This window comes from Anomaloglossus baeobatrachus, chromosome 2 (genome assembly GCF_048569485.1).
Source record: "Anomaloglossus baeobatrachus isolate aAnoBae1 chromosome 2, aAnoBae1.hap1, whole genome shotgun sequence".
In the NCBI taxonomy this organism is placed as follows: Eukaryota; Metazoa; Chordata; class Amphibia; order Anura; family Aromobatidae; genus Anomaloglossus; species Anomaloglossus baeobatrachus.
In genome coordinates this window covers 239984727-239999448 of record NC_134354.1, presented here as the reverse complement: position 1 = coordinate 239999448, position 14722 = coordinate 239984727, and the positions used below count along the sequence as shown (strand labels likewise).

The window sequence follows — 14722 nt, the reverse complement described above, 5'->3', positions numbered from 1 at the left end:
CCAATCCCCAGCTGCCTAGTTGTACCTGGCTGGACACAAAAATGGGGCGAAGCCTACGTCATTTGTTTTCTAATTATTTCATGAAATTCATGAAATAATAAAAAAAGGGCTTCCCTTTATTTTTCAAGCTATGAAGAAAAAGACATGGATCGCACATCCCAAAAATACAATGATCTAAAGCCGCTAGGCAAAAAATTAAATAGAACATGAGGTTCTTTTGTTACCATTCTGATCAGATTGTATTAAGCCCACTGCCACGTCACGGCAAACCTCTTGAGTGGGTCCCTAACCTGACCCTTTTTTTGTGCGGCACCGTGCACCAACAACCGCTGCAGCGACAAAACGCCAACAGGGCGGGCGACCTGGTGCCTCACAGCACCCATGCTGAAAGGCGAAGCCCCCAAGGCTCCAGGCCGCGCCGCCCCATTGACACGACACCACCACAACGGCAGCCACCACACAGCACCAGCACACAGTGAGAGGAGCTGTACACTCACCTCCCACTGGCTCCCATATGTGAACTGGGAGCAAAAAGAAGGCTGACCCCTCTTGCAGTCTCCTGCTGATTAAAAACACCTGTGCCAAATGGGGAGAGTGCAGATCCAAGCAAAAAAAGAGGGGGATAGACTGTTATATAACAAGCTATGAAGAAAAAGACATGGATCGCACATCCCAAAATTCCCTTTATTTTTGGTTCCCAGCCGGGTACAAATAGGCAACTGGGGGTTGGGGGCAGCCGTACCTGCCTGCTGTACCTGGCTAGCATACAAAAATATGGCGAAGCCCACATAATTTTTTCAGGGGGCAAAAAACTTCTGCATACAGTCCTGGATGGAGTATGCTGAGCCTTGCAGTTCTGCAGCTGCTGTCTGTCTGTATGGAGAAGAGCAGACAGCAGCTGCAGAACTACAAGGCTCAGCATACTCCATCCAGGACTGTATGCAGAAGTTTTTTGCCCACCAAAAAAATGACGTGGGCTTCGCCATATTTTTGTATGCTAGCCAGGTACAGCAGGCAGCCACGGGCTGCCTCCAACCCCCAGTTGCCTATTTGTACCTGGCTGGGAACCAAAAATATAGGGAAGCCCATTTTTTTTTAATTATTTCACTTATTTCATGAAATAATTAAAAAACAAATGACGTGGGCTTCGCCCCATTTTTGTGTCCAGCCGGGTACAACTAGGCAGCTGGGGATTGGAATCCGCAGCACAGGTTAGCCCGAGGTTTCTGGGCGCCTCTGCTGCGGATTTCAGTCCGCAGCCGTCCCAGAAAATGGCGCTCTCATAGAAGCGCCATTATCTGGCGCTGTATCCAACTCTTCCAACAGCCCTGGAGCCGGGTGGCTTGTTGGGTAATCATGAGTTAATACTGGCTTTGTTTTACTAGCCAGTATTAAGCCAGAGATTCTTAATGTCAGGCACGTTTGACCCGGCCATTAAGAATCTCCAATAAAGGGTTAAAAAAAAGACACCACACAGAGAAAAAATACTTTAATAGAAATAAATACACAGACACATTAGAGACTCCATCTTTATTACCCCCTGTCAGCCCTCCACGATCCTGCTCTTCTGTCTTCTTTCTTTCTAGTGTAGTAGTAGTGACGATTGTAGTGAGGATGAGGTTCACCAGCCCATCACTTGGGGCTGGGGAACCTCATCCTCACTACAATCCTCACTACAATCGGGAAGCAGCGTGCAGCCTTCACTCCGTGAGTGATCAGTGCTGGCTGTCAGCGGTAACAGCGGTAACGCTGACAGACGCGTTACCATAGCAACGGTGCTCTCGGAGCTGCGGTTAGCGGTGACATCACCGCTAACTGCGTTGCTATGGCAACGGTGATCTCCGTTAATGACCGGCTGTGTCAGCCGGTCCCTAACGGAACGGGGAGTCGACCGTGTGCTAGAGCATGTCGCCGGTACACGGCGATACACATATGTGCACCGTGTACCGGAGAGATGCACTCGCAGGTCCTACATGACGCGTCATAGTCATGTGACCAGTCTGTAGCCAATGAGATAATAGCCACGTGACTGGTCACATGGCTATTTTGACGTCACGATAGGTCCTGCATCTCTGCTGGCAGTGCCGGTCACCAGGAGGATTCAGCGATCATCGGATGGAATAGCGGCAGGAGACAGAGTGCAGAAGGGATCGCGGGGACCGGTAAGTGTTATGGCAATGTTTATTAACTGTTTGTGTACATTTATAATGCATTTTTATGTGTTTGTGATTGCCTCCCATTATAGCCTATAGGTTCGAGTTTGGTTCGTCGAACGTTCGACGAACCGAACTCGAACGGGACCTCCGTTCGGCGAACCGACCTCGAGCCGAACCGGAACCGGTTCGCTCATCTCTAGTAGTGAACACAGCCTGGTTATAGGTCAGACTGCTCAATCAGAAAGAGATGCACTATAAATATACAAAAATACTGACCCGCACATCCAAGCAGTGTGAACAGGTGCTAGCCGAAAACACATTATAACTACAAAACATATATGTCTGCACAATAAAACGCTAATAATGAATAAGGGAACCCTGGGACTGCATTACTGCTATAGGAGTATTTGGAAAAAAAAGCAATATTTAGCATATGTATTGCATTTTCACCATGGCAATGCAACCCAGCTAGTGTCATTCCACTTGGGTTTTTGTCTAGCTGCCCAGACATGGAGGTTTTTAATCCAGATAGTGACATTTCAAGTTATGATCCCGGTTTACCTTGCCGTGGTATCGGGCGCACATGCATTGGCTAATACATATGCTAAATATGAAGAAGAAGCCATAAATGGAAATGTAAAGACTAGAGCTCCTCCAAGTGTCCCAAGTGTGGGGTCACTTGTCTCCTTAAACTCGTTATGGTGGCAGGAAGGAGGATCAGGGTGAGGACTGGACCATGTGGAAGATAGGGCGGTGCTGATAAAAAGACTGGAAGCATTATATGCCACCCTGCTCACAACCTGCTCCCACTATTTTGGCTTCAACAGTAGTGTCTTTCCCTGTAACATGAGACTGGAAGCTAAATGTAGATGAAAAGTGTGTTTGCTGTGTTCCTGTAGCAGGCCCAGTTTTCCCTGGCTCATGTCATCTACTTCCATGTCGTTTACTGCAGACCTTGAGCATTATAAATTATATACGCAGCTTACAGAGATATTGTCAGGGAATAAAATATATTTTTTAGCTAGCAGCATCACTCTGTCTAAGTCTACAATGCCTGTCTACAGGCTTGTAATACACAATGCCTATGACAGAATCTCAATTCAAAATTGATTACAACCTAAGAGCAGTATTATTAGATAATTAAAATGATTTTTTAGCTAGCAACAGCAGCACGCTGTGTAAGACTTGAATCACTGCATACAGGCCTGAAATACACAATCCCTACTCAAGAATTTCAATCCAAAATTATTAATTAGCAGCTGCACGGTCTGTAAAGCTAGAATCCCTGCCTACATGCTTCTGTACCACCCCGCGCTCGGCCGAAGCCGAGCCGCTCGGGTCCGGGCTCGTTTCTGGTGGGTGGCTCGAGCTCCTCCCGGACCCAGGGGGGTCACGTCACTCTGAAAGGGGTTTGGCGCTATGTGAGGGGTGGTGTTCGGTGGAGAGGTCCTTGACCGGGGCCGCGGCTGTTTGGGGGATTAAGTTCGTGACGCCACCCACGGGTTGTGGTAAATGGATGGACACCACCGCTGCTGTTGACTAGACTCCCGGGGACGGTGTTGCACAGCTTGGTGTTGACCCCTCCGTGGGTAGGGGGATGATGGTCCCGGGGGCCCGAGGGAGGTGCTGAGGCGGGGGGAATGGATGTGGGCTGGTGTGTCGGTACGGTGCAGCGCGGTGAGCGGCCCGAAGGAACTGTTGTACTCACTATTACAGACACGCTGGAGTCTCTGGTAAACCAAACAAGATGGTGGACGGTGCCCGCAGCCGGTTGCACTTCTCCCTTTTTCAGGTTGGTGGTTTCCGCCTTTCTCCTGCACCTTATTTTTGGTAGAAATGATGAAACCTATGCCTGAGCAATGGTAGTCCGCTCCCCAGCCTTGTGTGTGCCAGTAGAGCCCGTTTGCCCGCAGACGCTGGCCCGTGGGATCTCGATGCCTGGGCGGTGGCTTTCTATCCCTATGGTTGGGCTGTTGTCTTCAGTCGGGTCTTAGGTGGGAAAGGACCTAAAGTCCAGTCCTCAACCAGTGGATTCAACTAGGTCCAGTGGTTTCTGGGCCTCGTACTGGGTCTGAGCACCCCTCTTGGTGCTCCGCTTTCCAATCGGTTCCCCGGTTCGGTATCGGCGGGCCAACACCCAATCCCGGTCCCTTACGGTTCCACCGGCTGTAATCCCAGCTCCTGCAGGCAGCCACCACCGTCTGCCTCCTTGCCAGAGGTGACTGGGCTCCAACCCAGACACCTGGTGTTAGACTGTGGCAGACCTGGACATAGGTCTGCACTTGAACTCCACTCCACTTCACTGTCAAAACTAATCTAATCTGTTTTTCCTGCCTCAGGGCCTGTGTACTCCTCAGTGGGCGTGGCTAACCACCTGGCTCCGCCCCCTGGTATGAACATCAAACCCTGAGGGAGGTGACAAGATTTTGTAGGTTGACTGCTGTCACTTTATTAAGGGGGGGAGGTGTTTGGGTAAGGGCCTACCTGTTACTACCTGGCTAGTCCAGGGCGTCACATTCCCCCTTGGTTTAATGCAGACTGTCCGCGGGCTGCCCGTCCACCACCGGTTTATTTTTGTTGCTTTTAACTGAAAGAAATAGATAAAACATTTACAAGCACAATAAACTTTGTACAATTCAAGCATATTTTTAAATCTTCCCTTAAGCTGGTGTCACACTAAACGACAGCGACAACGACGTCGCTGTTACGTCACCATTTTCGGTGACGTAACATCGACCTTGTAAGTCGCTGTTATGATCGCTGCTTAGCTGTCAAACACAGCAGAAGCAGCGATCATAAGGTCGCTGTGCTACATGTTCAGAGAGCAGGGAGCCGCGCTTAGCGCTGGCTCCTTGCTCTCCTGCAGCACACATCGGGTTAATTAACCCGATGTGTGCTGCAGCTACATGTCACAGTTCAGAGAGCAGGGAGCCGCGCTTAGCGCTGGCTCCTTGCTCTCCTGCAGCACACATCGGGTTAATTAACCCGATGTGTTCTGCAGCTACATGTCACAGTGCAGAGAGCAGGGAGCCGCGCGCACTGCTTAGCGCTGGCTCCTTGCTCTCTTTGCTACAGTATACATCGGGTTAATTACCCGATGCGTACTGCAGCCACATGTCACAGTGCAGGAGCCGGCGCTGGCAGCAAGAGCGGAGGCTGGTAACCAGCGTAAACATCGGGTAACTAGGGAAAGGTCTTCCCTTGGTTACCCGATGTTTACGCTGGTTACAGCTTACCGCAGCTGCCAGTGCCGGCTCCTGATCGCTTCATTTCGTCGCTCTCTCGCTGTCACACACAGCGATGTGTGTGTCACAGCGGGAGAGTGACGACCAAAAAATGAAGCTGGACATTCAGCAACGACCGGCGACCTCACAGCAGGGGCCAGGTCGTTACTGGATGTCACACACAGCGACAGCGACGGGACGTCGCTGCAACGTCACAGAAAATGGTGACGTAGCAGCGACGTCGTTGTCGTCGTCGTTATGTGTGACACCAGCTCTACGGGATGCACATTCTTTAAACGTTGCAAACATAAAACATTTTTATTAATAACGGGAACGGGAACGGGTCCTTCTGTTTGCCCACCCAAACAAACCTAGCCTTAATGCTGCCCCTAAGAAACGGGCAGCACCCCTTTTCACCAGTCCAGGAACGGGCCCAGGTTGTGCTTTACGGGTCAAGTACAGTGTTCCACACTCGGCTGTCTCTCAGGGGCCCCACGTCCAGGGGACCCCCGTACCCGGAGGATCGCCACCGGTTGCATTAGTGACGGGGCCTCGGCCATCACTTTCCCGCAGGCCCATCCTCCAATCCGCCTCTCCGGAGGTTGTGAATCGGAACAGGCCGGTCCAGGAATAATTTACAAGCCCAAAAGTTTTTGGGTGGCCTGCAAGTTCCCAGCCTTGTCCTTTTTAAAACAGGGCAAATCAACAAAGTCCCAACGGGGACGGGCAGTACGGTCCCAATGGGGACTTCAACTTGGTAGCCGGGATCCGCTACCTTTACTCATCATCTTCATATTCCTCCTCCACTGTGACTTCAGAGCTGTACGGTGGGGGAGGGGACTGGGGCCGCCTGGGAACACTGTGGCTCTCCCTCCTCTGCACGTCAAGGGCGAACCAGCCCCTTTCCCCGCAATGCCGGGTGTACGTGATCAGCTCACCGGGTACTAGGTCACGGTCCGGGTGACCCACTGGAAGGTGGGGGCAGACATCTCTCCTGGAGACAAAGATCTCGGCCTCCAGGCTGGGCTCGAAAATGAACCCCCATCCACGGCGGGGGTCAAACTGACGTACTTGGCCTTCGTACTTTGGGCCCGTACCTGATAGGTGGCGCTGCGGAGGTTCTCTTTCTCCTTAATGGTAAGGACCAGCACCTCCACCTTCTGCCTCTCACGGGCTGTGATCTCCCGGCCTAGCGGGTTTTGCTGCCGCTCCCAGTACGGAGCATCTTCTTGCTCCCTCTGCGCAGGGGTTGGGCCCTGCCGGAGTTCCCCTGTGCTGGCTACAACCGGCACCTTCTGAGCTGGGGAACCCCGCTGTGTCGTGGCCTGCTATGCTGCCTTGCAGCGACAACCCCGCGACGCCTCAGCCAAGGCCTGGGATCTGGGAACGGACAGCACTACCCGCCGGGCCTCCTTCTGGCAGGGATCTACCTCCATTTTGGCCGGGCGGACTGCCGGGGCCTTGGGCAGCTGGGGCGCGGTCACTTCCGGGACTGGCGGGACCACATCAGGAGCAGGCATCTTTCGGGAACTAAGCTTCCAGGGAAGCGGGATTGGTACAGGCCGAACAAGCGGCCGTCAGGGGGCTGCCTCCCCAGGTGAGTCCTCACAGGCGGATGGGACGGAATCCGCTGCCGGTGTCGGGGACAGCGGACCAAGCGGGGGAGCAGCGGCAATCGGCACGGGCGGTGAGGGAAGCAACATGGAGGGCAGGTGCAGACTGGGTCCCTCAGCCGCAGCGGCCAGTCCCTCGGGGACATAGGGGCGTGGATAGCTTACCTGCTCTCCAAAATTTGCCTCCACTTCTCGTACCCGCACGGCTGTGGCTATCTCCTCCATCTCGGCCACCCATCGCTCCATCAGGAACCGCACCTGGGCTTGCAAGCGGCAAAACATCAGGGTCGTCCGGGCTTCCACCCACGCCGCTGTTCCAGGTGCGGGCTCCGGGAATTCTGGCTTGCCGGACGGGGCGGACATGGTGCACTGTCGGGGTCCAGGAATTGAACGGGTGGCAGAGTCCTAGAGTCCCTGCCCTTTATTCCTTCGGTCACATGTGACAGGGTCTTCACCCGCCCCCCCTGGTCTTTTCGGGGCACTCTGCTTTCTTTCTGCACCGCTCTGTTCTCAGGGGGTGGGACTTCACTTTCACGCCCTTTTTCTTGGAGAAGACGGCTTGGGCGGGAAACTTCGCGCCACAGGACAGTGACAAGATGGCGGATTCTGCTATTTTTCAACGGGACACCGCTGACGATAACTTCAAGGAGCACTTCCACGGATAAGTGGATGGGTCAATCCTGTTCGTGATGCCAGAAGAAGCGGATGTGTACCGCCGAGCTGCTCGGATCCGGGCTCGTTTCTGGTGGGTGGCTCGAGCTCCTCCTGGACCCAGGGGGTTCACATCGCTCTGAAAGGAGTTTGGCGCTACGTGAGGGGTGGTGAGGTCCACGGCCGGGGCCGTGGCTGTTTGGGGGATTAAGTTCGTGACACCACTTACGGGTTGTGGTGAATGGATGGACACCACCGCTGCCATTGACTAGACTCCTGGGGACGGTGTTGCGCAGCGTCTGTGGTAGGGGGATGATGGTCCCGGGGGCCCGAGGGAGGTGCTGAGGCGGAGGGAATGGATGCGGGCTGGCACTGTTGTACTCACTATTACTATTGGAGTCTCTGGTAAACCAAACAAGATGGTGGACGGTGCCCACAGCCGGCTGCGCTTTTCCCCTTTTCAGGTTGGTGGTTTCCGCCTTTCTCCTGCACCTCACTTTTGGTAGAAATGATGACTCCTATGCCTGAGCATCGGTAGTCCACTCCCCAGCCTTGTGTGTGTGCCGGTAGAGCCCGTTTGCCTGCAGACGCTGGCCCGTGGGATCTCGATGCCTGGGCGGTGACTTTCTATTCCTATGGTTGGGCTGTTGTCTTCAGTCGGGTCTTAGGTGGGAAAGGACCTAAAGTCCAGTCCTCAATCAGTGGATTCGACTTGGTCCAGTGGTTTCTGGGCCTCGTACTGGGTCTGAGTACCCCTCCTGGTGCTCCGGTTTCCAATCGGTTCCCCGGTTCGGTACCCGCGGGCAACCACCCGATCCCGGTCCCTTACGGTTCCACCTGGCTGTCTTCCCGGCTCCTGCAGGCCAGGCCACCGCCTGCCTCCTAGCCAAGGTGTGCGGGCTACGACCCTCACACCTGTCAGTTTTCGCTGCAGACCTGGGCACAGGTCTGTGGTACTCTACTCCTCTCAACTTGAACTTGCTTAACTAATCTGCAAACTGACTTGCACTTCCTGCCTCAGGCCCTCTGGACTCCTCGGTGGGCGTGGCCAACCGCCTGGCTCTGCCCCCTGGTGTGACCATTAACATCTGAGGGAGGTGACTAGCTTTTAATGTGGTTGGCTGCTGTTACCTTTTTAGGGGGACGGGTGTTATGCAAGGGCCTACCTCTGACTACCTGGCTAGTCCAGGGCATCACATTTTACTAGCAGATACCGTCACGCTATTGTAGTGCCCCTGAAACCATCAGGGTGCTACAAGGTTCTGCATCCCCACAAGGATGCAGGGCCAACCCCCTTAGGAACACAGAACCCCAGTACCGGTAACACCAAAAACCCAGGTAATCCCAGTTTTCCCCAACAAATCCCCCATACAATGGTACCTAGCTAGGGTGGTACCAATGGATGGCCGCCTAGAGGTGGAGCCAATCCAGTCCACAAGTTGACCAGGTGGAAGGGGTAGATTGTGGAGAGTGTCAAGAAGACAGTAGACAAAAGGAAGCCTGCAGTGAAAGTAAGCAGACACAGTCAGTTGTGTGTTGACAGCAGGAGTGTGAAGGCGGAAGCAAAGTGACACCCTGACTTGGGTTGACGGTGACCTGGTACCCAGGAGAAGTAGTTGCCGGTGGAGTTTGGTGGAGTACTCCTGGAACTACGCACCGATGGGGTGCAGGACCCTAGGACAGGAAAGAGCTTCAAGCCGACCTGTTAACACCTGCACAGCAAAGGGGACCATCAAGGTTCTTGCTGACCCTAAAGAATCCAAATACTCTGTAGTAAAGGGAGAGCCGGGGACAGGACCAGAGACTCCAACCCCACAGGGTTCACACTACCATCAGGCAGACAGAAGTGGGCAAACCACACAACAGGGACCCCAGTGTTCCATACCACGGGGACCCACTTACCAGAGACAGGTTTCAGGGGAAGAAGGTACCAGAGGACCAGACTGGCACTGGGACGAAGGGGACCTGGAGGCGAAACCAGCCGGCCTCTGGCAACCAGTAACATCCAAAGTGAGTAAACCAGTTGCACTGAATACCTGTCTGGACTCCTCCTTCCAATGCCCACCGCACCATACAGCTGCTGGGGCAAGACCCTACTTGCGGTGGGACTACCATACTAGTTACTAATACCATCAGCCCTAGTAGAGACATTCTGCAGCGGCAGTTCCCTACATATAGCCGCAACACGACAAGTGGCGTCACGAATAAACTTTATTCACCAAACCCCTGTAAATATCCCATTACAAAAAGGGCCCAGGGCACAGAACCGGGTAACGACCACCATCGTTACATTCCCAAGGCATACACTGCCCGGAACCGAGTACCCCATATCACTGGGTGCTACAACCCTAATACGCTGTCCCTTCTCTAGCAAAATCTCTCACTAGTCCCTTTATTATTTCCGGATAGAGTGCGGCAAACATGGCGTTTCTGGGTCTCATCTAGACCCAATGATGCTATGCTGCTGACCAATATCGGTAATGCCAGTAGCCAAGATGATTACAGCATTACCATGATTGGCAGGCAATCCCTGCATGTTTATTGGTTAATAAAAAGCTGGGAAACATGCGAGGCAGGGACTTGAGCATGATGACCAAGAACCAGAATACTCGATCGAGTATCGATTGTCGCGAGCATAGTAATGCTTGATAGAGAATCGAGCAGTGCCAAGCACGTTCACCCTTCGGTATTCTTTATCATTATACCTTCAACAAACTTCACAATCATTTTGCTACACCTGATTGTTGGTGCCACCCATTTGTTAATGTTACGTTGCCTAATTTTATATATGCTTGTATTTCTTCTTAATAAAATATATAGATCTTTTAATTATACACTTGGTATATTCATGCACCTCTTTCATCCTTCAGAGAACTACTGTATAAGATACCCAGATGGTAATGTCTATTTGTGATGCTGACAATGTCTCATTAGTAGAGATGGGCAAACCCACAGATGTTTGGGTTGGTGGGTCCAGCCGGACTTACAAAAAAAAAAAAGTCTGAATCGGGATCATCTGCCTATGGGGACCCAAACATTGTGTTGTAAAATGGTGGTAGAAAAGGCTGCATAGTAGGGTAGCTATACCTACTGATTCTCCGGCATGGCTGTCACATTGCTTCTGGGTCGGTTCATTAACTCTCATACATATTCACTGCTTCCCCCTTCCACCATCAGTCCTGGAGTCTGTGATTGGTTGCAGTCAGACCACGGCCTCTCCCAGTGTGACAGTGTCTGTGATTAGCTGGGATTACACACGCTGTCTGTGTCCTTATAGTGGTGTAAAAATAAATTTAAAAAATGATGTAGAGTCCCTCATATAGTGATACCCAACGCAGATAAAGCAGGCTGCAGTCTCCCTGCTTATCTTGGCTGTGTATCAAAATAAGAGGAACGCTATGCAGCTTTTTAAAAATTATTTAAATAAATAATTTAAGAAAAGGTGTGCTGTCCTGCCCAATTTTGATACCCAGCAATGATAAAGCTGACAGCTAGGGGCTGGTATTCTTAGGTTGGGGAGGTCCATGGTTAGTGGGCCACCCAGCCTAAAAATAGCAGCCTGCAGCAGCCCAAAATTGTCACATTCATTAGATACGAACATTCTAACCCTTTACCCGACTCATCCAGATTGTCTGGTGCAGTGGCAGTTGAGGTAATATAAGGGGTTAATGACAGCTCAAAGCTGCCATAAAGCCTTGGATTAGTAATAGCTAGGGGGTCTATGAGACCACCATTACTAATTCTGTAAGTGAAAAGAAATAAACACAAACACTAAAAAAAAGCCTTTATTTGAAGTACAACACAAAAAACACCCTCTTTCTCCAATTCATTAACCCTCCAAACACTCGGGTCTGACGTAATCCACACGAAGTCCCACGATGCTCCTGGCTCTGCTACATACTAAAGTCGCAGCGCTTGGGCACATTAGAGAAAATTACCGCCCACTGCAGGTTCAGGCAGACACTGACCACCAAAATCACCTCATGTTTTGATGCGTTTTTTGCCAGAAGATGCAGATTTGGTGCAGGTATTTGGTGTATAAATTTCAGCACCAAATCTGCATTTCTTAACAAAAACACATGGTTTTCTGCCACAAGATGCAGGTCTCAAAGAGTTCAACTGAGGTGAGGTTACTGAGTTCAATGAGTTCACCTGAGTTGAATTTTACCTACAGTCATAGGTGGGGTGCTGTTGGAACCTCCAGGTGTCACAGCTGTGGCTCAGTCAGTGTCTGCTTGAAGCCTGTAGCAGATTCGGGATCATCGTGGGACATTGTGGTGTGGATTACGTCTGACCTCGGTGTTTTGGGGGTTAATAAATCAGAAAGAGGGTGTTTTTTTTGTTTTAAATAAAGCATTTTTCAGTGTGTTTTGTGTTTATTTCTTTTTAATTACAGGGTTAATATTAGACCCATTACTAATCTAGGTTTTAGTGGCAGCTGTGTATTTTATTACAAATGACAGCTGTCATTAACCCCTTTTATTACCCTGACTGCCACTGCACCAGGGCAATTGGGATGAGCTGGGTAAAGCGCCAAAACTGTTGCATCTACTGGATGTGACAATTCTTGGCTACAGTGGGGCCCAAAAACCATGGGTCTTCCCAGCGTAGGAATACCAGCCCCCAGCTCTCGGCCTTTTCTTGGCTGAGTATCAAAATTGGGGGAAAAAAAACTAAAGTGAGAAGAATAGAAAAAGAGATAAAAAGGAGGAGAGGGGGACAAGAGGGGAGGGAAAGGGGATGTTAAGAATCTCACAATATATAATGTGTCACAACGCGATCCCTCTTATTATACACTCCTTTAGGGGACTCAGACAGCCTCAGTGAGGGCAACTAATCAAATACGCCAGGACACCGACAGTGACTGCAGCCAGTCACAGACGTTCCCTGTGACATTCCCTTAGGGCTGGTTCACACTAAGCGACAGCGACAACGAGGTCGCTGTTACATCACCATTTTCTGTGACGTAACAGCGACCTTGTAAGTCGCTGTTATGATCGCTGCTTAGCTGTCAAACACAGCAGCCGAAGCAGCGATCATAACCGCGAGAGCAGGGAGCCGCGCACACTGCTTAGCGCTGGCTCCTTGCTCTCCTAGCTACAGTACACATCGGGTTAATTAACCCGATGTGTACTGCAGCTACATGTGCAGAGAGCAGGGAGCCGCGCACACTGCTTAGCGCTGGCTCCCTGCTCTCCTAGCTACAGTACACATCGGGTTAATTAACCCGATGTGTACTGCAGCTACATGTGCAGAGAGCCGGAGCCGGCAGCACAGGCAGCGTGAGAGCTGCGGAGGCTGGTAACTAAGGTAAATATCGGGTAACCACCTTGGTTACCCGATGTTTACCCTGGTTACAGCTTACCGCAGCTGCCAGATGCCGGCTCCTGCTCCCTGCTCGCTTCATTTCGTCGCTCTCTCGCTGTCACACACAGCGATCTGTGTGTCACAGCGGGAGAGCGCCTTTGAAGAAAACGAACCAGGGCTGTGTGTAACGAGCAGCGATCTCGCAGCAGGGGCCAGATCGCTGCTCAGTGTCACACACAGCGAGATCGCTAATGAGGTCACTGTTGCGTCACCAAAACCGTGCCGTAGCAGCGATTTCGGTAGCGATCTCGCTATGTGTGAAGCACCCCTAAGTCACATGAGGCGGCTGTGTAAAATTTTGTGATTGTAAATGTGACGGATGTTATTATTATTATTTATTATTATTATAACGCCATCGATTCCATGGCGCTTTACATGTGAAAGGGGTATTCATAATAGGGACAAGTACAATAGTCATAAACAATACATGACACAGATAGGTACAGGAGGATAGAGGTCTATATATAGAGGATAGAGGTATATATATATATATATATATATATATATATATATATATATATATATATATACTGTATATATTTATGATCTGTATATAATATACACCACACACACATATATCTACTATAGACTCACATTGCATGCTATATATAGTCTTCCTTAGGCCCCCTTCACACGTCCGTGAAAATCACGCACGTGTTTCACGGACGTGTCAAAGGTGCGTTTTCCCCTCCGTGTGCCGTGTTTATGGCACTACGTGTGTTCTCCATGTGTTATCCGTGATAACACATGGAAAACGAAAACTTTCAACTCACCTGTCCTTGGCGATGCTCTCCGTGGTGCTAATCTTCGGTCTCCAGACCTGCCGACTCCCCGCTGCTGCTTTTTCTGGCCGCAGTGAAGTGAATATTAAATGAGCATAATGAGCGGCGGTCGGCAGCAAGTGACAGCAGCGGCAGAGACAGGAGGGCTGGAGAAGGTGAGTAAAGATTTGTTATTTTTTTCTTTAACACATGAGTTTTCTCTGGCGCGTGTCACACGGGACCGCATCCACACTACATCCGTGTGGTCCGTATGCAGGCCGTGTGACTCCCGTAATGCCGGAGAAAACATGGACATGTCTACGTGTGGAACACACGGACACGCATATGCTCCACAGTTACACATGTTCCATGGCAGAACACGCACGTGTGCGCAGACCCATTGATTTTAATTGGTCTACGTGTGCCCGTGTCTCCGGTACGTGCAGGAACGTACCGGAGACACGTGCGTGTGAAGGGGGCCTCACACAGTATTCATTTATCTATAAGGGGTGAGGAACATGTAACAACTCCATCTGTCACCATTGTGGATGTGATGTGAGGTGATTGCGCTGTCACAGATGAGAAAATCTGGATTGCTCATGTTATTTCCAATGCTGGAGTGAAGAGAGGTCAGTGCAGGAGCAGATTACTGAAAATGAGTGTGCAGAGGGCGGGGCTGGACACTGAGGCTGAGCAGTGCCAGCTCTGACTGTGAGGTTTGGCAAACAAGCAAAGGAATATGTCAAGTTTGCTTGAGCTGCAGGTAAATAAAGTGGGTGCAGAGAATAAAGTGATAATTCAAAAGGAACAAAAGTTAGAAACAAAGATAAAAAAATGTAGGGATGTTTTAGATGACAATACAGCACAGATTAGTTTAAAAAAATAATGTTGGAGTTTATGTCAGACAACTTCTTTAACACTAGAACTAATGAGGTAGTCATTTTGACTGC

General features: G+C 50.8%; 1 protein-coding gene across 3 annotated transcripts in view; it reads right to left on the bottom strand.

Moving 5' to 3' along the window:
* Positions 1-14722, bottom strand: part of LOC142291291 (sushi, von Willebrand factor type A, EGF and pentraxin domain-containing protein 1-like) — a 344209-nt gene that overhangs the window by 214824 nt on the left and 114663 nt on the right. The window lies entirely within an intron of this gene.